General features: G+C 43.1%; 18 non-coding genes and 5 pseudogenes across 18 annotated transcripts; all 23 read left to right on the plus strand.

The window, feature by feature from the left end:
* Nucleotides 1-14: 14 nt before the first annotated feature.
* LOC139371765 (U4 spliceosomal RNA) lies at nt 15-156 on the plus strand. Its single transcript, XR_011627442.1, has one exon. It is a non-coding gene; the product is annotated as a U4 spliceosomal RNA (small nuclear RNA).
* A 1,131-nt stretch (nt 157-1,287) lies between these two features.
* Nucleotides 1,288-1,429, plus strand: LOC139371766 (U4 spliceosomal RNA). Its single transcript, XR_011627443.1, has one exon. It is a non-coding gene; the product is annotated as a U4 spliceosomal RNA (small nuclear RNA).
* Nucleotides 1,430-2,020: 591 nt separating this feature from the next.
* LOC139371610 (U4 spliceosomal RNA) lies at nt 2,021-2,142 on the plus strand (annotated as a pseudogene).
* A 418-nt stretch (nt 2,143-2,560) lies between these two features.
* On the plus strand, nt 2,561-2,702 carry LOC139371767 (U4 spliceosomal RNA). The gene has a single exon (XR_011627444.1). It is a non-coding gene; the product is annotated as a U4 spliceosomal RNA (small nuclear RNA).
* A 1,130-nt stretch (nt 2,703-3,832) lies between these two features.
* On the plus strand, nt 3,833-3,974 carry LOC139371768 (U4 spliceosomal RNA). Its single transcript, XR_011627445.1, has one exon. It is a non-coding gene; the product is annotated as a U4 spliceosomal RNA (small nuclear RNA).
* Nucleotides 3,975-4,565: 591 nt separating this feature from the next.
* Nucleotides 4,566-4,687, plus strand: LOC139371611 (U4 spliceosomal RNA; annotated as a pseudogene).
* Nucleotides 4,688-5,105: 418 nt separating this feature from the next.
* LOC139371769 (U4 spliceosomal RNA) lies at nt 5,106-5,247 on the plus strand. The gene has a single exon (XR_011627446.1). It is a non-coding gene; the product is annotated as a U4 spliceosomal RNA (small nuclear RNA).
* A 591-nt stretch (nt 5,248-5,838) lies between these two features.
* On the plus strand, nt 5,839-5,960 carry LOC139371613 (U4 spliceosomal RNA; annotated as a pseudogene).
* A 417-nt stretch (nt 5,961-6,377) lies between these two features.
* On the plus strand, nt 6,378-6,519 carry LOC139371770 (U4 spliceosomal RNA). The gene has a single exon (XR_011627447.1). It is a non-coding gene; the product is annotated as a U4 spliceosomal RNA (small nuclear RNA).
* Nucleotides 6,520-7,650: 1,131 nt separating this feature from the next.
* On the plus strand, nt 7,651-7,792 carry LOC139371771 (U4 spliceosomal RNA). The gene has a single exon (XR_011627448.1). It is a non-coding gene; the product is annotated as a U4 spliceosomal RNA (small nuclear RNA).
* A 1,130-nt stretch (nt 7,793-8,922) lies between these two features.
* Nucleotides 8,923-9,064, plus strand: LOC139371772 (U4 spliceosomal RNA). Its single transcript, XR_011627449.1, has one exon. It is a non-coding gene; the product is annotated as a U4 spliceosomal RNA (small nuclear RNA).
* A 591-nt stretch (nt 9,065-9,655) lies between these two features.
* Nucleotides 9,656-9,777, plus strand: LOC139371614 (U4 spliceosomal RNA; annotated as a pseudogene).
* A 417-nt stretch (nt 9,778-10,194) lies between these two features.
* On the plus strand, nt 10,195-10,336 carry LOC139371514 (U4 spliceosomal RNA). The gene has a single exon (XR_011627260.1). It is a non-coding gene; the product is annotated as a U4 spliceosomal RNA (small nuclear RNA).
* Nucleotides 10,337-11,467: 1,131 nt separating this feature from the next.
* On the plus strand, nt 11,468-11,609 carry LOC139371515 (U4 spliceosomal RNA). The gene has a single exon (XR_011627261.1). It is a non-coding gene; the product is annotated as a U4 spliceosomal RNA (small nuclear RNA).
* A 1,130-nt stretch (nt 11,610-12,739) lies between these two features.
* Nucleotides 12,740-12,881, plus strand: LOC139371773 (U4 spliceosomal RNA). The gene has a single exon (XR_011627450.1). It is a non-coding gene; the product is annotated as a U4 spliceosomal RNA (small nuclear RNA).
* Nucleotides 12,882-14,012: 1,131 nt separating this feature from the next.
* On the plus strand, nt 14,013-14,154 carry LOC139371774 (U4 spliceosomal RNA). The gene has a single exon (XR_011627451.1). It is a non-coding gene; the product is annotated as a U4 spliceosomal RNA (small nuclear RNA).
* Nucleotides 14,155-15,284: 1,130 nt separating this feature from the next.
* On the plus strand, nt 15,285-15,426 carry LOC139371485 (U4 spliceosomal RNA). Its single transcript, XR_011627232.1, has one exon. It is a non-coding gene; the product is annotated as a U4 spliceosomal RNA (small nuclear RNA).
* Nucleotides 15,427-16,556: 1,130 nt separating this feature from the next.
* Nucleotides 16,557-16,698, plus strand: LOC139371516 (U4 spliceosomal RNA). The gene has a single exon (XR_011627262.1). It is a non-coding gene; the product is annotated as a U4 spliceosomal RNA (small nuclear RNA).
* Nucleotides 16,699-17,828: 1,130 nt separating this feature from the next.
* Nucleotides 17,829-17,970, plus strand: LOC139371487 (U4 spliceosomal RNA). The gene has a single exon (XR_011627233.1). It is a non-coding gene; the product is annotated as a U4 spliceosomal RNA (small nuclear RNA).
* Nucleotides 17,971-18,561: 591 nt separating this feature from the next.
* On the plus strand, nt 18,562-18,683 carry LOC139371615 (U4 spliceosomal RNA; annotated as a pseudogene).
* A 418-nt stretch (nt 18,684-19,101) lies between these two features.
* Nucleotides 19,102-19,243, plus strand: LOC139371488 (U4 spliceosomal RNA). The gene has a single exon (XR_011627234.1). It is a non-coding gene; the product is annotated as a U4 spliceosomal RNA (small nuclear RNA).
* Nucleotides 19,244-20,373: 1,130 nt separating this feature from the next.
* On the plus strand, nt 20,374-20,515 carry LOC139371489 (U4 spliceosomal RNA). Its single transcript, XR_011627235.1, has one exon. It is a non-coding gene; the product is annotated as a U4 spliceosomal RNA (small nuclear RNA).
* Nucleotides 20,516-21,645: 1,130 nt separating this feature from the next.
* On the plus strand, nt 21,646-21,787 carry LOC139371490 (U4 spliceosomal RNA). The gene has a single exon (XR_011627236.1). It is a non-coding gene; the product is annotated as a U4 spliceosomal RNA (small nuclear RNA).
* Nucleotides 21,788-22,205: the final 418 nt, after the last annotated feature.

Consider the following 22,205-nt stretch of genomic DNA (forward strand, 5'->3'; position numbering starts at 1 on the left):
AGCTGTAATATATCATTCTTTCGCAGAGGCGATATCATAGCCTATGAAGTCCATCTGAGGCGTGATTATTGCTGGTTGAAAACTTAACCCAATACCCCGCTTGGGATGACTTGAAATATAGTCAGCCTTGGCAATTTTTGATAGTCTCATGTGAGACTGCTATACATGTGAAAGAGAAGATAGTGACAAGACCAAACATGGGCTGCATCCAACTCATTTATTCTATAACCTTTTTGATGCTTCAGCTGACAGTTGAACATTATCTTGCAACTAGGTAGAAACAGAAAAAAGGTGTCAGTAGTATATGCTGTGTCAGAAGTAGGGTTCGGGAGAATGAACTCAGCAACAGCGGGTTTGGGCCCACAATTTCAGCTTTGCCCCCACACTGCCTCGAATTGTTGCAAGTAGTATGTTACCCAAAGCCACTTGACCCACTTTGTCTTGCCTCCTCTAGAGGCAGCTATGGCAAGATTTACATGAAAAGGTTTTGGGTTCGTCCCCCATTGCAGCTGAGCCAGTGGTGCTGATTACCCAAAGTGCTTTGCTCTCGATATTGGTTTTGTCCAGGAAAAAAGGGAACATCTATTGAACAAGTACCCCACCTTGCCGTTAATTACATGTAATCGAGAATCCACCAGTGTTAGGTAGGGGGCGAACTGCTAGACATACCAATGTAACAAAAAATAATACAGTTTGCCGAGAAGCTGTGCGAGATACTGCAAGCAGTTTGAATAGCAGATTTCTGATATTCTATCGCAGTGGCATTATCATAGCCTACGAGGTCCATCCGAGGAGTGGTTATTGTTGGGTGACAACTTAACCCAAAACTTTACATTGGAACGACATGAAATATAGTCAGAAGTAGTCTTGGGGAGAATAGGTTCAGCAACAGGTGGTATTGGTCCACAATTCCAGTTTTGCCCCCACACTGCCTCTAATTCTTGCAAGAAGTAAGGTACCCTTAGCCACGTTATACACTTCCACTAGAGGCAGCGGTGGCAAGGTTGAGTTGAAAAGGTTTTGGGTTTGCGACCCATTGCAGCTGAGCCAGTGGTGCAGATTACCCAAAATGCTTTGCTCTCGATATTGTTTTTTTTACTACTGGAAAAAGGTAACATCTATTGAATAAGTACCCCACCTTGCCATGAATGACATGTCATCAAGAATCCACCAAAGTGGTAGGTAGGGGGCGAACTGCTAAGAAAATTCAAATTTAAAACACAATATTACCGTTAAAGGAGAAGCTGTGCAAAACACTGTAAACAGTTTGAGTAGCTGTAATATATCATTCTTTCGCAGAGGCGATATCATAGCCTATGAAGTCCATCTGAGGCGTGATTATTGCTGGTTGAAAACTTAACCCAATACCCCGCTTGGGATGACTTGAAATATAGTCAGCCTTGGCAATTTTTGATAGTCTCATGTGAGACTGCTATACATGTGAAAGAGAAGATAATGACAAGACCAAACATGGGCTGCATCCAACTCATTTATTCTATAACCTTTTTGATGCTTCAGCTGACAGTTGAACATTATCTTGCAACTAGGTAGAAACAGAAAAACGGTGTCAGTAGTATATGCTGTGTCAGAAGTAGGGTTCGGGAGAATGAACTCAGCAACAGCGGGTTTGGGCCCACAATTTCAGCTTTGCCCCCACACTGCCTCGAATTGTTGCAGGTAGTATGTTACCCAAAGCCACTTGACCCACTTTGTCTTGCCTCCTCTAGAGGCAGCTATGGCAAGATTTACATGAAAAGGTTTTGGGTTCGTCCCCCATTGCAGCTGAGCCAGTGGTGCTGATTACCCAAAGTGCTTTGCTCTCGATATTGGTTTTGTCCAGGAAAAAAGGGAACATCTATTGAACAAGTACCCCACCTTGCCGTTAATTACATGTAATCGAGAATCCACCAGTGTTAGGTAGGGGGCGAACTGCTAGACATACCAATGTAACAAAAAATAATACAGTTTGCCGAGAAGCTGTGCGAGATACTGCAAGCAGTTTGAATAGCAGATTTCTGATATTCTATCGCAGTGGCATTATCATAGCCTATGAGGTCCATCCGAGGAGTGGTTATTGTTGGGTGACAACTTAACCCAAAACTTTACATTGGAACGACATGAAATATAGTCAGAAGTAGTCTTGGGGAGAATAGGTTCAGCAACAGGTGGTATTGGTCCACAATTCCAGTTTTGCCCCCACACTGCCTCTAATTCTTGCAAGAAGTAAGGTACCCTTAGCCACGTTATACACTTCCACTAGAGGCAGCGGTGGCAAGGTTGAGTTGAAAAGGTTTTGGGTTTGCGACCCATTGCAGCTGAGCCAGTGGTGCAGATTACCCAAAATGCTTTGCTCTCGATATTGTTTTTTTTACTACTGGAAAAAGGTAACATCTATTGAATAAGTACCCCACCTTGCCATGAATGACATGTCATCAAGAATCCACCAAAGTGGTAGGTAGGGGGCGAACTGCTAGAACATTGCAATGTTAAAACACAATATTACCGTTAAAGGAGAAGCTGTGCAAAACACTGTAAACAGTTTGAGTAGCTGTAATATATCATTCTTTCGCAGAGGCGATATCATAGCCTATGAAGTCCATCTGAGGCGTGATTATTGCTGGTTGAAAACTTAACCCAATACCCCGCTTGGGATGACTTGAAATATAGTCAGCCTTGGCAATTTTTGATAGTCTCATGTGAGACTGCTATACATGTGAAAGAGAAGATAATGACAAGACCAAACATGGGCTGCATCCAACTCATTTATTCTATAACCTTTTTGATGCTTCAGCTGACAGTTGAACATTATCTTGCAACTAGGTAGAAACAGAAAAAAGGTGTCAGTAGTATATGCTGTGTCAGAAGTAGGGTTCGGGAGAATGAACTCAGCAACAGCGGGTTTGGGCCCACAATTTCAGCTTTGCCCCCACACTGCCTCGAATTGTTGCAAGTAGTATGTTACCCAAAGCCACTTGACCCACTTTGTCTTGCCTCCTCTAGAGGCAGCTATGGCAAGATTTACATGAAAAGGTTTTGGGTTCGTCCCCCATTGCAGCTGAGCCAGTGGTGCTGATTACCCAAAGTGCTTTGCTCTCGATATTGGTTTTGTCCAGGAAAAAAGGGAACATCTATTGAACAAGTACCCCACCTTGCCGTTAATTACATGTAATCGAGAATCCACCAGTGTTAGGTAGGGGGCGAACTGCTAGACATACCAATGTAACAAAAAATAATACAGTTTGCCGAGAAGCTGTGCGAGATACTGCAAGCAGTTTGAATAGCAGATTTCTGATATTCTATCGCAGTGGCATTATCATAGCCTACGAGGTCCATCCGAGGAGTGGTTATTGTTGGGTGACAACTTAACCCAAAACTTTACATTGGAACGACATGAAATATAGTCAGAAGTAGTCTTGGGGAGAATAGGTTCAGCAACAGGTGGTATTGGTCCACAATTCCAGTTTTGCCCCCACACTGCCTCTAATTCTTGCAAGAAGTAAGGTACCCTTAGCCACGTTATACACTTCCACTAGAGGCAGCGGTGGCAAGGTTGAGTTGAAAAGGTTTTGGGTTTGCGACCCATTGCAGCTGAGCCAGTGGTGCAGATTACCCAAAATGCTTTGCTCTCGATATTGTTTTTTTTACTACTGGAAAAAGGTAACATCTATTGAATAAGTACCCCACCTTGCCATGAATGACATGTCATCAAGAATCCACCAAAGTGGTAGGTAGGGGGCGAACTGCTAGACATTGCAATGTTAAAACACAATATTACCGTTAAAGGAGAAGCTGTGCAAAACACTGTAAACAGTTTGAGTAGCTGTAATATATCATTCTTTCGCAGAGGCGATATCATAGCCTATGAAGTCCATCTGAGGCGTGATTATTGCTGGTTGAAAACTTAACCCAATACCCCGCTTGGGATGACTTGAAATATAGTCAGCCTTGGCAATTTTTGATAGTCTCATGTGAGACTGCTATACATGTGAAAGAGAAGATAATGACAAGACCAAACATGGGCTGCATCCAACTCATTTATTCTATAACCTTTTTGATGCTTCAGCTGACAGTTGAACATTATCTTGCAACTAGGTAGAAACAGAAAAAAGGTGTCAGTAGTATATGCTGTGTCAGAAGTAGGGTTCGGGAGAATGAACTCAGCAACAGCGGGTTTGGGCCCACAATTTCAGCTTTGCCCCCACACTGCCTCGAATTGTTGCAAGTAGTATGTTACCCAAAGCCACTTGACCCACTTTGTCTTGCCTCCTCTAGAGGCAGCTATGGCAAGATTTACATGAAAAGGTTTTGGGTTCGTCCCCCATTGCAGCTGAGCCAGTGGTGCTGATTACCCAAAGTGCTTTGCTCTCGATATTGGTTTTGTCCAGGAAAAAAGGGAACATCTATTGAACAAGTACCCCACCTTGCCGTTAATTACATGTAATCGAGAATCCACCAGTGTTAGGTAGGGGGCGAACTGCTAGACATACCAATGTAACAAAAAATAATACAGTTTGCCGAGAAGCTGTGCGAGATACTGCAAGCAGTTTGAATAGCAGATTTCTGATATTCTATCGCAGTGGCATTATCATAGCCTATGAGGTCCATCCGAGGAGTGGTTATTGTTGGGTGACAACTTAACCCAAAACTTTACATTGGAACGACATGAAATATAGTCAGAAGTAGTCTTGGGGAGAATAGGTTCAGCAACAGGTGGTATTGGTCCACAATTCCAGTTTTGCCCCCACACTGCCTCTAATTCTTGCAAGAAGTAAGGTACCCTTAGCCACGTTATACACTTCCACTAGAGGCAGCGGTGGCAAGGTTGAGTTGAAAAGGTTTTGGGTTTGCGACCCATTGCAGCTGAGCCAGTGGTGCAGATTACCCAAAATGCTTTGCTCTCGATATTGTTTTTTTTACTACTGGAAAAAGGTAACATCTATTGAATAAGTACCCCACCTTGCCATGAATGACATGTCATCAAGAATCCACCAAAGTGGTAGGTAGGGGGCGAACTGCTAAGAAAATTCAAATTTAAAACACAATATTACCGTTAAAGGAGAAGCTGTGCAAAACACTGTAAACAGTTTGAGTAGCTGTAATATATCATTCTTTCGCAGAGGCGATATCATAGCCTATGAAGTCCATCTGAGGCGTGATTATTGCTGGTTGAAAACTTAACCCAATACCCCGCTTGGGATGACTTGAAATATAGTCAGCCTTGGCAATTTTTGATAGTCTCATGTGAGACTGCTATACATGTGAAAGAGAAGATAATGACAAGACCAAACATGGGCTGCATCCAACTCATTTATTCTATAACCTTTTTGATGCTTCAGCTGACAGTTGAACATTATCTTGCAACTAGGTAGAAACAGAAAAACGGTGTCAGTAGTATATGCTGTGTCAGAAGTAGGGTTCGGGAGAATGAACTCAGCAACAGCGGGTTTGGGCCCACAATTTCAGCTTTGCCCCCACACTGCCTCGAATTGTTGCAGGTAGTATGTTACCCAAAGCCACTTGACCCACTTTGTCTTGCCTCCTCTAGAGGCAGCTATGGCAAGATTTACATGAAAAGGTTTTGGGTTCGTCCCCCATTGCAGCTGAGCCAGTGGTGCTGATTACCCAAAGTGCTTTGCTCTCGATATTGGTTTTGTCCAGGAAAAAAGGGAACATCTATTGAACAAGTACCCCACCTTGCCGTTAATTACATGTAATCGAGAATCCACCAGTGTTAGGTAGGGGGCGAACTGCTAGACATACCAATGTAACAAAAAATAATACAGTTTGCCGAGAAGCTGTGCGAGATACTGCAAGCAGTTTGAATAGCAGATTTCTGATATTCTATCGCAGTGGCATTATCATAGCCTATGAGGTCCATCCGAGGAGTGGTTATTGTTGGGTGACAACTTAACCCAAAACTTTACATTGGAACGACATGAAATATAGTCAGAAGTAGTCTTGGGGAGAATAGGTTCAGCAACAGGTGGTATTGGTCCACAATTCCAGTTTTGCCCCCACACTGCCTCTAATTCTTGCAAGAAGTAAGGTACCCTTAGCCACGTTATACACTTCCACTAGAGGCAGCGGTGGCAAGGTTGAGTTGAAAAGGTTTTGGGTTTGCGACCCATTGCAGCTGAGCCAGTGGTGCAGATTACCCAAAATGCTTTGCTCTCGATATTGTTTTTTTTACTACTGGAAAAAGGTAACATCTATTGAATAAGTACCCCACCTTGCCATGAATGACATGTCATCAAGAATCCACCAAAGTGGTAGGTAGGGGGCGAACTGCTAGACATTGCAATGTTAAAACACAATATTACCGTTAAAGGAGAAGCTGTGCAAAACACTGTAAACAGTTTGAGTAGCTGTAATATATCATTCTTTCGCAGAGGCGATATCATAGCCTATGAAGTCCATCTGAGGCGTGATTATTGCTGGTTGAAAACTTAACCCAATACCCCGCTTGGGATGACTTGAAATATAGTCAGCCTTGGCAATTTTTGATAGTCTCATGTGAGACTGCTATACATGTGAAAGAGAAGATAGTGACAAGACCAAACATGGGCTGCATCCAACTCATTTATTCTATAACCTTTTTGATGCTTCAGCTGACAGTTGAACATTATCTTGCAACTAGGTAGAAACAGAAAAAAGGTGTCAGTAGTATATGCTGTGTCAGAAGTAGGGTTCGGGAGAATGAACTCAGCAACAGCGGGTTTGGGCCCACAATTTCAGCTTTGCCCCCACACTGCCTCGAATTGTTGCAAGTAGTATGTTACCCAAAGCCACTTGACCCACTTTGTCTTGCCTCCTCTAGAGGCAGCTATGGCAAGATTTACATGAAAAGGTTTTGGGTTCGTCCCCCATTGCAGCTGAGCCAGTGGTGCTGATTACCCAAAGTGCTTTGCTCTCGATATTGGTTTTGTCCAGGAAAAAAGGGAACATCTATTGAACAAGTACCCCACCTTGCCGTTAATTACATGTAATCGAGAATCCACCAGTGTTAGGTAGGGGGCGAACTGCTAGACATACCAATGTAACAAAAAATAATACAGTTTCCCGAGAAGCTGTGCGAGATACTGCAAGCAGTTTGAATAGCAGATTTCTGATATTCTATCGCAGTGGCATTATCATAGCCTACGAGGTCCATCCGAGGAGTGGTTATTGTTGGGTGACAACTTAACCCAAAACTTTACATTGGAACGACATGAAATATAGTCAGAAGTAGTCTTGGGGAGAATAGGTTCAGCAACAGGTGGTATTGGTCCACAATTCCAGTTTTGCCCCCACACTGCCTCTAATTCTTGCAAGAAGTAAGGTACCCTTAGCCACGTTATACACTTCCACTAGAGGCAGCGGTGGCAAGGTTGAGTTGAAAAGGTTTTGGGTTTGCGACCCATTGCAGCTGAGCCAGTGGTGCAGATTACCCAAAATGCTTTGCTCTCGATATTGTTTTTTTTACTACTGGAAAAAGGTAACATCTATTGAATAAGTACCCCACCTTGCCATGAATGACATGTCATCAAGAATCCACCAAAGTGGTAGGTAGGGGGCGAACTGCTAAGAAAATTCAAATTTAAAACACAATATTACCGTTAAAGGAGAAGCTGTGCAAAACACTGTAAACAGTTTGAGTAGCTGTAATATATCATTCTTTCGCAGAGGCGATATCATAGCCTATGAAGTCCATCTGAGGCGTGATTATTGCTGGTTGAAAACTTAACCCAATACCCCGCTTGGGATGACTTGAAATATAGTCAGCCTTGGCAATTTTTGATAGTCTCATGTGAGACTGCTATACATGTGAAAGAGAAGATAATGACAAGACCAAACATGGGCTGCATCCAACTCATTTATTCTATAACCTTTTTGATGCTTCAGCTGACAGTTGAACATTATCTTGCAACTAGGTAGAAACAGAAAAACGGTGTCAGTAGTATATGCTGTGTCAGAAGTAGGGTTCGGGAGAATGAACTCAGCAACAGCGGGTTTGGGCCCACAATTTCAGCTTTGCCCCCACACTGCCTCGAATTGTTGCAGGTAGTATGTTACCCAAAGCCACTTGACCCACTTTGTCTTGCCTCCTCTAGAGGCAGCTATGGCAAGATTTACATGAAAAGGTTTTGGGTTCGTCCCCCATTGCAGCTGAGCCAGTGGTGCTGATTACCCAAAGTGCTTTGCTCTCGATATTGGTTTTGTCCAGGAAAAAAGGGAACATCTATTGAACAAGTACCCCACCTTGCCGTTAATTACATGTAATCGAGAATCCACCAGTGTTAGGTAGGGGGCGAACTGCTAGACATACCAATGTAACAAAAAATAATACAGTTTGCCGAGAAGCTGTGCGAGATACTGCAAGCAGTTTGAATAGCAGATTTCTGATATTCTATCGCAGTGGCATTATCATAGCCTACGAGGTCCATCCGAGGAGTGGTTATTGTTGGGTGACAACTTAACCCAAAACTTTACATTGGAACGACATGAAATATAGTCAGAAGTAGTCTTGGGGAGAATAGGTTCAGCAACAGGTGGTATTGGTCCACAATTCCAGTTTTGCCCCCACACTGCCTCTAATTCTTGCAAGAAGTAAGGTACCCTTAGCCACGTTATACACTTCCACTAGAGGCAGCGGTGGCAAGGTTGAGTTGAAAAGGTTTTGGGTTTGCGACCCATTGCAGCTGAGCCAGTGGTGCAGATTACCCAAAATGCTTTGCTCTCGATATTGTTTTTTTTACTACTGGAAAAAGGTAACATCTATTGAATAAGTACCCCACCTTGCCATGAATGACATGTCATCAAGAATCCACCAAAGTGGTAGGTAGGGGGCGAACTGCTAGACATTGCAATGTTAAAACACAATATTACCGTTAAAGGAGAAGCTGTGCAAAACACTGTAAACAGTTTGAGTAGCTGTAATATATCATTCTTTCGCAGAGGCGATATCATAGCCTATGAAGTCCATCTGAGGCGTGATTATTGCTGGTTGAAAACTTAACCCAATACCCCGCTTGGGATGACTTGAAATATAGTCAGCCTTGGCAATTTTTGATAGTCTCATGTGAGACTGCTATACATGTGAAAGAGAAGATAGTGACAAGACCAAACATGGGCTGCATCCAACTCATTTATTCTATAACCTTTTTGATGCTTCAGCTGACAGTTGAACATTATCTTGCAACTAGGTAGAAACAGAAAAAAGGTGTCAGTAGTATATGCTGTGTCAGAAGTAGGGTTCGGGAGAATGAACTCAGCAACAGCGGGTTTGGGCCCACAATTTCAGCTTTGCCCCCACACTGCCTCGAATTGTTGCAGGTAGTATGTTACCCAAAGCCACTTGACCCACTTTGTCTTGCCTCCTCTAGAGGCAGCTATGGCAAGATTTACATGAAAAGGTTTTGGGTTCGTCCCCCATTGCAGCTGAGCCAGTGGTGCTGATTACCCAAAGTGCTTTGCTCTCGATATTGGTTTTGTCCAGGAAAAAAGGGAACATCTATTGAACAAGTACCCCACCTTGCCGTTAATTACATGTAATCGAGAATCCACCAGTGTTAGGTAGGGGGCGAACTGCTAGACATACCAATGTAACAAAAAATAATACAGTTTGCCGAGAAGCTGTGCGAGATACTGCAAGCAGTTTGAATAGCAGATTTCTGATATTCTATCGCAGTGGCATTATCATAGCCTATGAGGTCCATCCGAGGAGTGGTTATTGTTGGGTGACAACTTAACCCAAAACTTTACATTGGAACGACATGAAATATAGTCAGAAGTAGTCTTGGGGAGAATAGGTTCAGCAACAGGTGGTATTGGTCCACAATTCCAGTTTTGCCCCCACACTGCCTCTAATTCTTGCAAGAAGTAAGGTACCCTTAGCCACGTTATACACTTCCACTAGAGGCAGCGGTGGCAAGGTTGAGTTGAAAAGGTTTTGGGTTTGCGACCCATTGCAGCTGAGCCAGTGGTGCAGATTACCCAAAATGCTTTGCTCTCGATATTGTTTTTTTTACTACTGGAAAAAGGTAACATCTATTGAATAAGTACCCCACCTTGCCATGAATGACATGTCATCAAGAATCCACCAAAGTGGTAGGTAGGGGGCGAACTGCTAGACATTGCAATGTTAAAACACAATATTACCGTTAAAGGAGAAGCTGTGCAAAACACTGTAAACAGTTTGAGTAGCTGTAATATATCATTCTTTCGCAGAGGTGATATCATAGCCTATGAAGTCCATCTGAGGCGTGATTATTGCTGGTTGAAAACTTAACCCAATACCCCGCTTGGGATGACTTGAAATATAGTCAGCCTTGGCAATTTTTGATAGTCTCATGTGAGACTGCTATACATGTGAAAGAGAAGATAGTGACAAGACCAAACATGGGCTGCATCCAACTCATTTATTCTATAACCTTTTTGATGCTTCAGCTGACAGTTGAACATTATCTTGCAACTAGGTAGAAACAGAAAAAAGGTGTCAGTAGTATATGCTGTGTCAGAAGTAGGGTTCGGGAGAATGAACTCAGCAACAGCGGGTTTGGGCCCACAATTTCAGCTTTGCCCCCACACTGCCTCGAATTGTTGCAAGTAGTATGTTACCCAAAGCCACTTGACCCACTTTGTCTTGCCTCCTCTAGAGGCAGCTATGGCAAGATTTACATGAAAAGGTTTTGGGTTCGTCCCCCATTGCAGCTGAGCCAGTGGTGCTGATTACCCAAAGTGCTTTGCTCTCGATATTGGTTTTGTCCAGGAAAAAAGGGAACATCTATTGAACAAGTACCCCACCTTGCCGTTAATTACATGTAATCGAGAATCCACCAGTGTTAGGTAGGGGGCGAACTGCTAGACATACCAATGTAACAAAAAATAATACAGTTTCCCGAGAAGCTGTGCGAGATACTGCAAGCAGTTTGAATAGCAGATTTCTGATATTCTATCGCAGTGGCATTATCATAGCCTACGAGGTCCATCCGAGGAGTGGTTATTGTTGGGTGACAACTTAACCCAAAACTTTACATTGGAACGACATGAAATATAGTCAGAAGTAGTCTTGGGGAGAATAGGTTCAGCAACAGGTGGTATTGGTCCACAATTCCAGTTTTGCCCCCACACTGCCTCTAATTCTTGCAAGAAGTAAGGTACCCTTAGCCACGTTATACACTTCCACTAGAGGCAGCGGTGGCAAGGTTGAGTTGAAAAGGTTTTGGGTTTGCGACCCATTGCAGCTGAGCCAGTGGTGCAGATTACCCAAAATGCTTTGCTCTCGATATTGTTTTTTTTACTACTGGAAAAAGGTAACATCTATTGAATAAGTACCCCACCTTGCCATGAATGACATGTCATCAAGAATCCACCAAAGTGGTAGGTAGGGGGCGAACTGCTAAGAAAATTCAAATTTAAAACACAATATTACCGTTAAAGGAGAAGCTGTGCAAAACACTGTAAACAGTTTGAGTAGCTGTAATATATCATTCTTTCGCAGAGGTGATATCATAGCCTATGAAGTCCATCTGAGGCGTGATTATTGCTGGTTGAAAACTTAACCCAATACCCCGCTTGGGATGACTTGAAATATAGTCAGCCTTGGCAATTTTTGATAGTCTCATGTGAGACTGCTATACATGTGAAAGAGAAGATAATGACAAGACCAAACATGGGCTGCATCCAACTCATTTATTCTATAACCTTTTTGATGCTTCAGCTGACAGTTGAACATTATCTTGCAACTAGGTAGAAACAGAAAAAAGGTGTCAGTAGTATATGCTGTGTCAGAAGTAGGGTTCGGGAGAATGAACTCAGCAACAGCGGGTTTGGGCCCACAATTTCAGCTTTGCCCCCACACTGCCTCGAATTGTTGCAAGTAGTATGTTACCCAAAGCCACTTGACCCACTTTGTCTTGCCTCCTCTAGAGGCAGCTATGGCAAGATTTACATGAAAAGGTTTTGGGTTCGTCCCCCATTGCAGCTGAGCCAGTGGTGCTGATTACCCAAAGTGCTTTGCTCTCGATATTGGTTTTGTCCAGGAAAAAAGGGAACATCTATTGAACAAGTACCCCACCTTGCCGTTAATTACATGTAATCGAGAATCCACCAGTGTTAGGTAGGGGGCGAATTGCTAGACATACCAATGTAACAAAAAATAATACAGTTTGCCGAGAAGCTGTGCGAGATACTGCAAGCAGTTTGAATAGCAGATTTCTGATATTCTATCGCAGTGGCATTATCATAGCCTACGAGGTCCATCCGAGGATTGGTTATTGTTGGGTGACAACTTAACCCAAAACTTTACATTGGAACGACATGAAATATAGTCAGAAGTAGTCTTGGGGAGAATAGGTTCAGCAACAGGTGGTATTGGTCCACAATTCCAGTATTGCCCCCACACTGCCTCTAATTATTGCAAGAAGTAAGGTACCCTTAGCCACGTTATACACTTCCACTAGAGGCAGCGGTGGCAAGGTTGAGTTGAAAAGGTTTTGGGTTTGCGACCCATTGCAGCTGAGCCAGTGGTGCAGATTACCCAAAATGCTTTGCTCTCGATATTGTTTTTTTTACTACTGGAAAAAGGTAACATCTATTGAATAAGTACCCCACCTTGCCATGAATGACATGTCATCAAGAATCCACCAAAGTGGTAGGTAGGGGGCGAACTGCTAGACATTGCAATGTTAAAACACAATATTACCGTTAAAGGAGAAGCTGTGCAAAACACTGTAAACAGTTTGAGTAGCTGTAATATATCATTCTTTCGCAGAGGCGATATCATAGCCTATGAAGTCCATCTGAGGCGTGATTATTGCTGGTTGAAAACTTAACCCAATACCCCGCTTGGGATGACTTGAAATATAGTCAGCCTTGGCAATTTTTGATAGTCTCATGTGAGACTGCTATACATGTGAAAGAGAAGATAATGACAAGACCAAACATGGGCTGCATCCAACTCATTTATTCTATAACCTTTTTGATGCTTCAGCTGACAGTTGAACATTATCTTGCAACTAGGTAGAAACAGAAAAAAGGTGTCAGTAGTATATGCTGTGTCAGAAGTAGGGTTCGGGAGAATGAACTCAGCAACAGCGGGTTTGGGCCCACAATTTCAGCTTTGCCCCCACACTGCCTCGAATTGTTGCAAGTAGTATGTTACCCAAAGCCACTTGACCCACTTTGTCTTGCCTCCTCTAGAGGCAGCTATGGCAAGATTTACATGAAAAGGTTTTGGGTTCGTCCCCCATTGCAGCTGAGCCAGTGGTGCTGATTACCCAAAGTGCTTTGCTCTCGATATTGGTTTTGTCCAGGAAAAAAGGGAACATCTATTGAACAAGTACCCCACCTTGCCGTTAATTACATGTAATCGAGAATCCACCAGTGTTAGGTAGGGGGCGAACTGCTAGACATACCAATGTAACAAAAAATAATACAGTTTGCCGAGAAGCTGTGCGAGATACTGCAAGCAGTTTGAATAGCAGATTTCTGATATTCTATCGCAGTGGCATTATCATAGCCTACGAGGTCCATCCGAGGATTGGTTATTGTTGGGTGACAACTTAACCCAAAACTTTACATTGGAACGACATGAAATATAGTCAGAAGTAGTCTTGGGGAGAATAGGTTCAGCAACAGGTGGTATTGGTCCACAATTCCAGTTTTGCCCCCACACTGCCTCTAATTCTTGCAAGAAGTAAGGTACCCTTAGCCACGTTATACACTTCCACTAGAGGCAGCGGTGGCAAGGTTGAGTTGAAAAGGTTTTGGGTTTGCGACCCATTGCAGCTGAGCCAGTGGTGCAGATTACCCAAAATGCTTTGCTCTCGATATTGTTTTTTTTACTACTGGAAAAAGGTAACATCTATTGAATAAGTACCCCACCTTGCCATGAATGACATGTCATCAAGAATCCACCAAAGTGGTAGGTAGGGGGCGAACTGCTAGAACATTGCAATGTTAAAACACAATATTACCGTTAAAGGAGAAGCTGTGCAAAACACTGTAAACAGTTTGAGTAGCTGTAATATATCATTCTTTCGCAGAGGCGATATCATAGCCTATGAAGTCCATCTGAGGCGTGATTATTGCTGGTTGAAAACTTAACCCAATACCCCGCTTGGGATGACTTGAAATATAGTCAGCCTTGGCAATTTTTGATAGTCTCATGTGAGACTGCTATACATGTGAAAGAGAAGATAATGACAAGACCAAACATGGGCTGCATCCAACTCATTTATTCTATAACCTTTTTGATGCTTCAGCTGACAGTTGAACATTATCTTGCAACTAGGTAGAAACAGAAAAAAGGTGTCAGTAGTATATGCTGTGTCAGAAGTAGGGTTCGGGAGAATGAACTCAGCAACAGCGGGTTTGGGCCCACAATTTCAGCTTTGCCCCCACACTGCCTCGAATTGTTGCAAGTAGTATGTTACCCAAAGCCACTTGACCCACTTTGTCTTGCCTCCTCTAGAGGCAGCTATGGCAAGATTTACATGAAAAGGTTTTGGGTTCGTCCCCCATTGCAGCTGAGCCAGTGGTGCTGATTACCCAAAGTGCTTTGCTCTCGATATTGGTTTTGTCCAGGAAAAAAGGGAACATCTATTGAACAAGTACCCCACCTTGCCGTTAATTACATGTAATCGAGAATCCACCAGTGTTAGGTAGGGGGCGAACTGCTAGACATACCAATGTAACAAAAAATAATACAGTTTGCCGAGAAGCTGTGCGAGATACTGCAAGCAGTTTGAATAGCAGATTTCTGATATTCTATCGCAGTGGCATTATCATAGCCTACGAGGTCCATCCGAGGAGTGGTTATTGTTGGGTGACAACTTAACCCAAAACTTTACATTGGAACGACATGAAATATAGTCAGAAGTAGTCTTGGGGAGAATAGGTTCAGCAACAGGTGGTATTGGTCCACAATTCCAGTTTTGCCCCCACACTGCCTCTAATTCTTGCAAGAAGTAAGGTACCCTTAGCCACGTTATACACTTCCACTAGAGGCAGCGGTGGCAAGGTTGAGTTGAAAAGGTTTTGGGTTTGCGACCCATTGCAGCTGAGCCAGTGGTGCAGATTACCCAAAATGCTTTGCTCTCGATATTGTTTTTTTTACTACTGGAAAAAGGTAACATCTATTGAATAAGTACCCCACCTTGCCATGAATGACATGTCATCAAGAATCCACCAAAGTGGTAGGTAGGGGGCGAACTGCTAGACATTGCAATGTTAAAACACAATATTACCGTTAAAGGAGAAGCTGTGCAAAACACTGTAAACAGTTTGAGTAGCTGTAATATATCATTCTTTCGCAGAGGCGATATCATAGCCTATGAAGTCCATCTGAGGCGTGATTATTGCTGGTTGAAAACTTAACCCAATACCCCGCTTGGGATGACTTGAAATATAGTCAGCCTTGGCAATTTTTGATAGTCTCATGTGAGACTGCTATACATGTGAAAGAGAAGATAGTGACAAGACCAAACATGGGCTGCATCCAACTCATTTATTCTATAACCTTTTTGATGCTTCAGCTGACAGTTGAACATTATCTTGCAACTAGGTAGAAACAGAAAAAAGGTGTCAGTAGTATATGCTGTGTCAGAAGTAGGGTTCGGGAGAATGAACTCAGCAACAGCGGGTTTGGGCCCACAATTTCAGCTTTGCCCCCACACTGCCTCGAATTGTTGCAAGTAGTATGTTACCCAAAGCCACTTGACCCACTTTGTCTTGCCTCCTCTAGAGGCAGCTATGGCAAGATTTACATGAAAAGGTTTTGGGTTCGTCCCCCATTGCAGCTGAGCCAGTGGTGCTGATTACCCAAAGTGCTTTGCTCTCGATATTGGTTTTGTCCAGGAAAAAAGGGAACATCTATTGAACAAGTACCCCACCTTGCCGTTAATTACATGTAATCGAGAATCCACCAGTGTTAGGTAGGGGGCGAACTGCTAGACATACCAATGTAACAAAAAATAATACAGTTTGCCGAGAAGCTGTGCGAGATACTGCAAGCAGTTTGAATAGCAGATTTCTGATATTCTATCGCAGTGGCATTATCATAGCCTACGAGGTCCATCCGAGGAGTGGTTATTGTTGGGTGACAACTTAACCCAAAACTTTACATTGGAACGACATGAAATATAGTCAGAAGTAGTCTTGGGGAGAATAGGTTCAGCAACAGGTGGTATTGGTCCACAATTCCAGTTTTGCCCCCACACTGCCTCTAATTCTTGCAAGAAGTAAGGTACCCTTAGCCACGTTATACACTTCCACTAGAGGCAGCGGTGGCAAGGTTGAGTTGAAAAGGTTTTGGGTTTGCGACCCATTGCAGCTGAGCCAGTGGTGCAGATTACCCAAAATGCTTTGCTCTCGATATTGTTTTTTTTACTACTGGAAAAAGGTAACATCTATTGAATAAGTACCCCACCTTGCCATGAATGACATGTCATCAAGAATCCACCAAAGTGGTAGGTAGGGGGCGAACTGCTAGACATTGCAATGTTAAAACACAATATTACCGTTAAAGGAGAAGCTGTGCAAAACACTGTAAACAGTTTGAGTAGCTGTAATATATCATTCTTTCGCAGAGGTGATATCATAGCCTATGAAGTCCATCTGAGGCGTGATTATTGCTGGTTGAAAACTTAACCCAATACCCCGCTTGGGATGACTTGAAATATAGTCAGCCTTGGCAATTTTTGATAGTCTCATGTGAGACTGCTATACATGTGAAAGAGAAGATAGTGACAAGACCAAACATGGGCTGCATCCAACTCATTTATTCTATAACCTTTTTGATGCTTCAGCTGACAGTTGAACATTATCTTGCAACTAGGTAGAAACAGAAAAAAGGTGTCAGTAGTATATGCTGTGTCAGAAGTAGGGTTCGGGAGAATGAACTCAGCAACAGCGGGTTTGGGCCCACAATTTCAGCTTTGCCCCCACACTGCCTCGAATTGTTGCAAGTAGTATGTTACCCAAAGCCACTTGACCCACTTTGTCTTGCCTCCTCTAGAGGCAGCTATGGCAAGATTTACATGAAAAGGTTTTGGGTTCGTCCCCCATTGCAGCTGAGCCAGTGGTGCTGATTACCCAAAGTGCTTTGCTCTCGATATTGGTTTTGTCCAGGAAAAAAGGGAACATCTATTGAACAAGTACCCCACCTTGCCGTTAATTACATGTAATCGAGAATCCACCAGTGTTAGGTAGGGGGCGAACTGCTAGACATACCAATGTAACAAAAAATAATACAGTTTGCCGAGAAGCTGTGCGAGATACTGCAAGCAGTTTGAATAGCAGATTTCTGATATTCTATCGCAGTGGCATTATCATAGCCTACGAGGTCCATCCGAGGAGTGGTTATTGTTGGGTGACAACTTAACCCAAAACTTTACATTGGAACGACATGAAATATAGTCAGAAGTAGTCTTGGGGAGAATAGGTTCAGCAACAGGTGGTATTGGTCCACAATTCCAGTTTTGCCCCCACACTGCCTCTAATTCTTGCAAGAAGTAAGGTACCCTTAGCCACGTTATACACTTCCACTAGAGGCAGCGGTGGCAAGGTTGAGTTGAAAAGGTTTTGGGTTTGCGACCCATTGCAGCTGAGCCAGTGGTGCAGATTACCCAAAATGCTTTGCTCTCGATATTGTTTTTTTTACTACTGGAAAAAGGTAACATCTATTGAATAAGTACCCCACCTTGCCATGAATGACATGTCATCAAGAATCCACCAAAGTGGTAGGTAGGGGGCGAACTGCTAGACATTGCAATGTTAAAACACAATATTACCGTTAAAGGAGAAGCTGTGCAAAACACTGTAAACAGTTTGAGTAGCTGTAATATATCATTCTTTCGCAGAGGCGATATCATAGCCTATGAAGTCCATCTGAGGCGTGATTATTGCTGGTTGAAAACTTAACCCAATACCCCGCTTGGGATGACTTGAAATATAGTCAGCCTTGGCAATTTTTGATAGTCTCATGTGAGACTGCTATACATGTGAAAGAGAAGATAGTGACAAGACCAAACATGGGCTGCATCCAACTCATTTATTCTATAACCTTTTTGATGCTTCAGCTGACAGTTGAACATTATCTTGCAACTAGGTAGAAACAGAAAAAAGGTGTCAGTAGTATATGCTGTGTCAGAAGTAGGGTTCGGGAGAATGAACTCAGCAACAGCGGGTTTGGGCCCACAATTTCAGCTTTGCCCCCACACTGCCTCGAATTGTTGCAAGTAGTATGTTACCCAAAGCCACTTGACCCACTTTGTCTTGCCTCCTCTAGAGGCAGCTATGGCAAGATTTACATGAAAAGGTTTTGGGTTCGTCCCCCATTGCAGCTGAGCCAGTGGTGCTGATTACCCAAAGTGCTTTGCTCTTGATATTGGTTTTGTCCAGGAAAAAAGGGAACATCTATTGAACAAGTACCCCACCTTGCCGTTAATTACATGTAATCGAGAATCCACCAGTGTTAGGTAGGGGGCGAACTGCTAGACATACCAATGTAACAAAAAATAATACAGTTTGCCGAGAAGCTGTGCGAGATACTGCAAGCAGTTTGAATAGCAGATTTCTGATATTCTATCGCAGTGGCATTATCATAGCCTATGAGGTCCATCCGAGGAGTGGTTATTGTTGGGTGACAACTTAACCCAAAACTTTACATTGGAACGACATGAAATATAGTCAGAAGTAGTCTTGGGGAGAATAGGTTCAGCAACAGTTGGTATTGGTCCACAATTCCAGTTTTGCCCCCACACTGCCTCTAATTCTTGCAAGAAGTAAGGTACCCTTAGCCACGTCATACACTTCCACTAGAGGCAGCGGTGGCAAGGTTGAGTTGAAAAGGTTTTGGGTTTGCGACCCATTGCAGCTGAGCCAGTGGTGCAGATTACCCAAAATGCTTTGCTCTCGATATTGTTTTTTTTACTACTGGAAAAAGGTAACATCTATTGAATAAGTACCCCACCTTGCCATGAATGACATGTCATCAAGAATCCACCAAAGTGGTAGGTAGGGGGCGAACTGCTAAGAAAATTCAAATTTAAAACACAATATTACCGTTAAAGGAGAAGCTGTGCAAAACACTGTAAACAGTTTGAGTAGCTGTAATATATCATTCTTTCGCAGAGGCGATATCATAGCCTATGAAGTCCATCTGAGGCGTGATTATTGCTGGTTGAAAACTTAACCCAATACCCCGCTTGGGATGACTTGAAATATAGTCAGCCTTGGCAATTTTTGATAGTCTCATGTGAGACTGCTATACATGTGAAAGAGAAGATAATGACAAGACCAAACATGGGCTGCATCCAACTCATTTATTCTATAACCTTTTTGATGCTTCAGCTGACAGTTGAACATTATCTTGCAACTAGGTAGAAACAGAAAAACGGTGTCAGTAGTATATGCTGTGTCAGAAGTAGGGTTCGGGAGAATGAACTCAGCAACAGCGGGTTTGGGCCCACAATTTCAGCTTTGCCCCCACACTGCCTCGAATTGTTGCAGGTAGTATGTTACCCAAAGCCACTTGACCCACTTTGTCTTGCCTCCTCTAGAGGCAGCTATGGCAAGATTTACATGAAAAGGTTTTGGGTTCGTCCCCCATTGCAGCTGAGCCAGTGGTGCTGATTACCCAAAGTGCTTTGCTCTCGATATTGGTTTTGTCCAGGAAAAAAGGGAACATCTATTGAACAAGTACCCCACCTTGCCGTTAATTACATGTAATCGAGAATCCACCAGTGTTAGGTAGGGGGCGAACTGCTAGACATACCAATGTAACAAAAAATAATACAGTTTGCCGAGAAGCTGTGCGAGATACTGCAAGCAGTTTGAATAGCAGATTTCTGATATTCTATCGCAGTGGCATTATCATAGCCTACGACGTCCATCCGAGGAGTGGTTATTGTTGGGTGACAACTTAACCCAAAACTTTACATTGGAACGACATGAAATATATTCAGAAGTAGTCTTGGGGAGAATAGGTTCAGCAACAGGTGGTATTGGTCCACAATTCCAGTTTTGCCCCCACACTGCCTCTAATTCTTGCAAGAAGTAAGGTACCCTTAGCCACGTTATACACTTCCACTAGAGGCAGCGGTGGCAAGGTTGAGTTGAAAAGGTTTTGGGTTTGCGACCCATTGCAGCTGAGCCAGTGGTGCAGATTACCCAAAATGCTTTGCTCTCGATATTGTTTTTTTTACTACTGGAAAAAGGTAACATCTATTGAATAAGTACCCCACCTTGCCATGAATGACATGTCATCAAGAATCCACCAAAGTGGTAGGTAGGGGGCGAACTGCTAGACATTGCAATGTTAAAACACAATATTACCGTTAAAGGAGAAGCTGTGCAAAACACTGTAAACAGTTTGAGTAGCTGTAATATATCATTCTTTCGCAGAGGCGATATCATAGCCTATGAAGTCCATCTGAGGCGTGATTATTGCTGGTTGAAAACTTAACCCAATACCCCGCTTGGGATGACTTGAAATATAGTCAGCCTTGGCAATTTTTGATAGTCTCATGTGAGACTGCTATACATGTGAAAGAGAAGATAATGACAAGACCAAACATGGGCTGCATCCAACTCATTTATTCTATAACCTTTTTGATGCTTCAGCTGACAGTTGAACATTATCTTGCAACTAGGTAGAAACAGAAAAAAGGTGTCAGTAGTATATGCTGTGTCAGAAGTAGGGTTCGGGAGAATGAACTCAGCAACAGCGGGTTTGGGCCCACAATTTCAGCTTTGCCCCCACACTGCCTCGAATTGTTGCAAGTAGTATGTTACCCAAAGCCACTTGACCCACTTTGTCTTGCCTCCTCTAGAGGCAGCTATGGCAAGATTTACATGAAAAGGTTTTGGGTTCGTCCCCCATTGCAGCTGAGCCAGTGGTGCTGATTACCCAAAGTGCTTTGCTCTCGATATTGGTTTTGTCCAGGAAAAAAGGGAACATCTATTGAACAAGTACCCCACCTTGCCGTTAATTACATGTAATCGAGAATCCACCAGTGTTAGGTAGGGGGCGAACTGCTAGACATACCAATGTAACAAAAAATAATACAGTTTGCCGAGAAGCTGTGCGAGATACTGCAAGCAGTTTGAATAGCAGATTTCTGATATTCTATCGCAGTGGCATTATCATAGCCTACGAGGTCCATCCGAGGATTGGTTATTGTTGGGTGACAACTTAACCCAAAACTTTACATTGGAACGACATGAAATATAGTCAGAAGTAGTCTTGGGGAGAATAGGTTCAGCAACAGGTGGTATTGGTCCACAATTCCAGTTTTGCCCCCACACTGCCTCTAATTCTTGCAAGAAGTAAGGTACCCTTAGCCACGTTATACACTTCCACTAGAGGCAGCGGTGGCAAGGTTGAGTTGAAAAGGTTTTGGGTTTGCGACCCATTGCAGCTGAGCCAGTGGTGCAGATTACCCAAAATGCTTTGCTCTCGATATTGTTTTTTTTACTACTGGAAAAAGGTAACATCTATTGAATAAGTACCCCACCTTGCCATGAATGACATGTCATCAAGAATCCACCAAAGTGGTAGGTAGGGGGCGAACTGCTAGACATTGCAATGTTAAAACACAATATTACCGTTAAAGGAGAAGCTGTGCAAAACACTGTAAACAGTTTGAGTAGCTGTAATATATCATTCTTTCGCAGAGGCGATATCATAGCCTATGAAGTCCATCTGAGGCGTGATTATTGCTGGTTGAAAACTTAACCCAATACCCCGCTTGGGATGACTTGAAATATAGTCAGCCTTGGCAATTTTTGATAGTCTCATGTGAGACTGCTATACATGTGAAAGAGAAGATAGTGACAAGACCAAACATGGGCTGCATCCAACTCATTTATTCTATAACCTTTTTGATGCTTCAGCTGACAGTTGAACATTATCTTGCAACTAGGTAGAAACAGAAAAAAGGTGTCAGTAGTATATGCTGTGTCAGAAGTAGGGTTCGGGAGAATGAACTCAGCAACAGCGGGTTTGGGCCCACAATTTCAGCTTTGCCCCCACACTGCCTCGAATTGTTGCAAGTAGTATGTTACCCAAAGCCACTTGACCCACTTTGTCTTGCCTCCTCTAGAGGCAGCTATGGCAAGATTTACATGAAAAGGTTTTGGGTTCGTCCCCCATTGCAGCTGAGCCAGTGGTGCTGATTACCCAAAGTGCTTTGCTCTCGATATTGGTTTTGTCCAGGAAAAAA

This window comes from Oncorhynchus clarkii, chromosome 17, assembly GCF_045791955.1.
Source record: "Oncorhynchus clarkii lewisi isolate Uvic-CL-2024 chromosome 17, UVic_Ocla_1.0, whole genome shotgun sequence".
Taxonomy (NCBI): domain Eukaryota; kingdom Metazoa; phylum Chordata; class Actinopteri; order Salmoniformes; family Salmonidae; genus Oncorhynchus; species Oncorhynchus clarkii.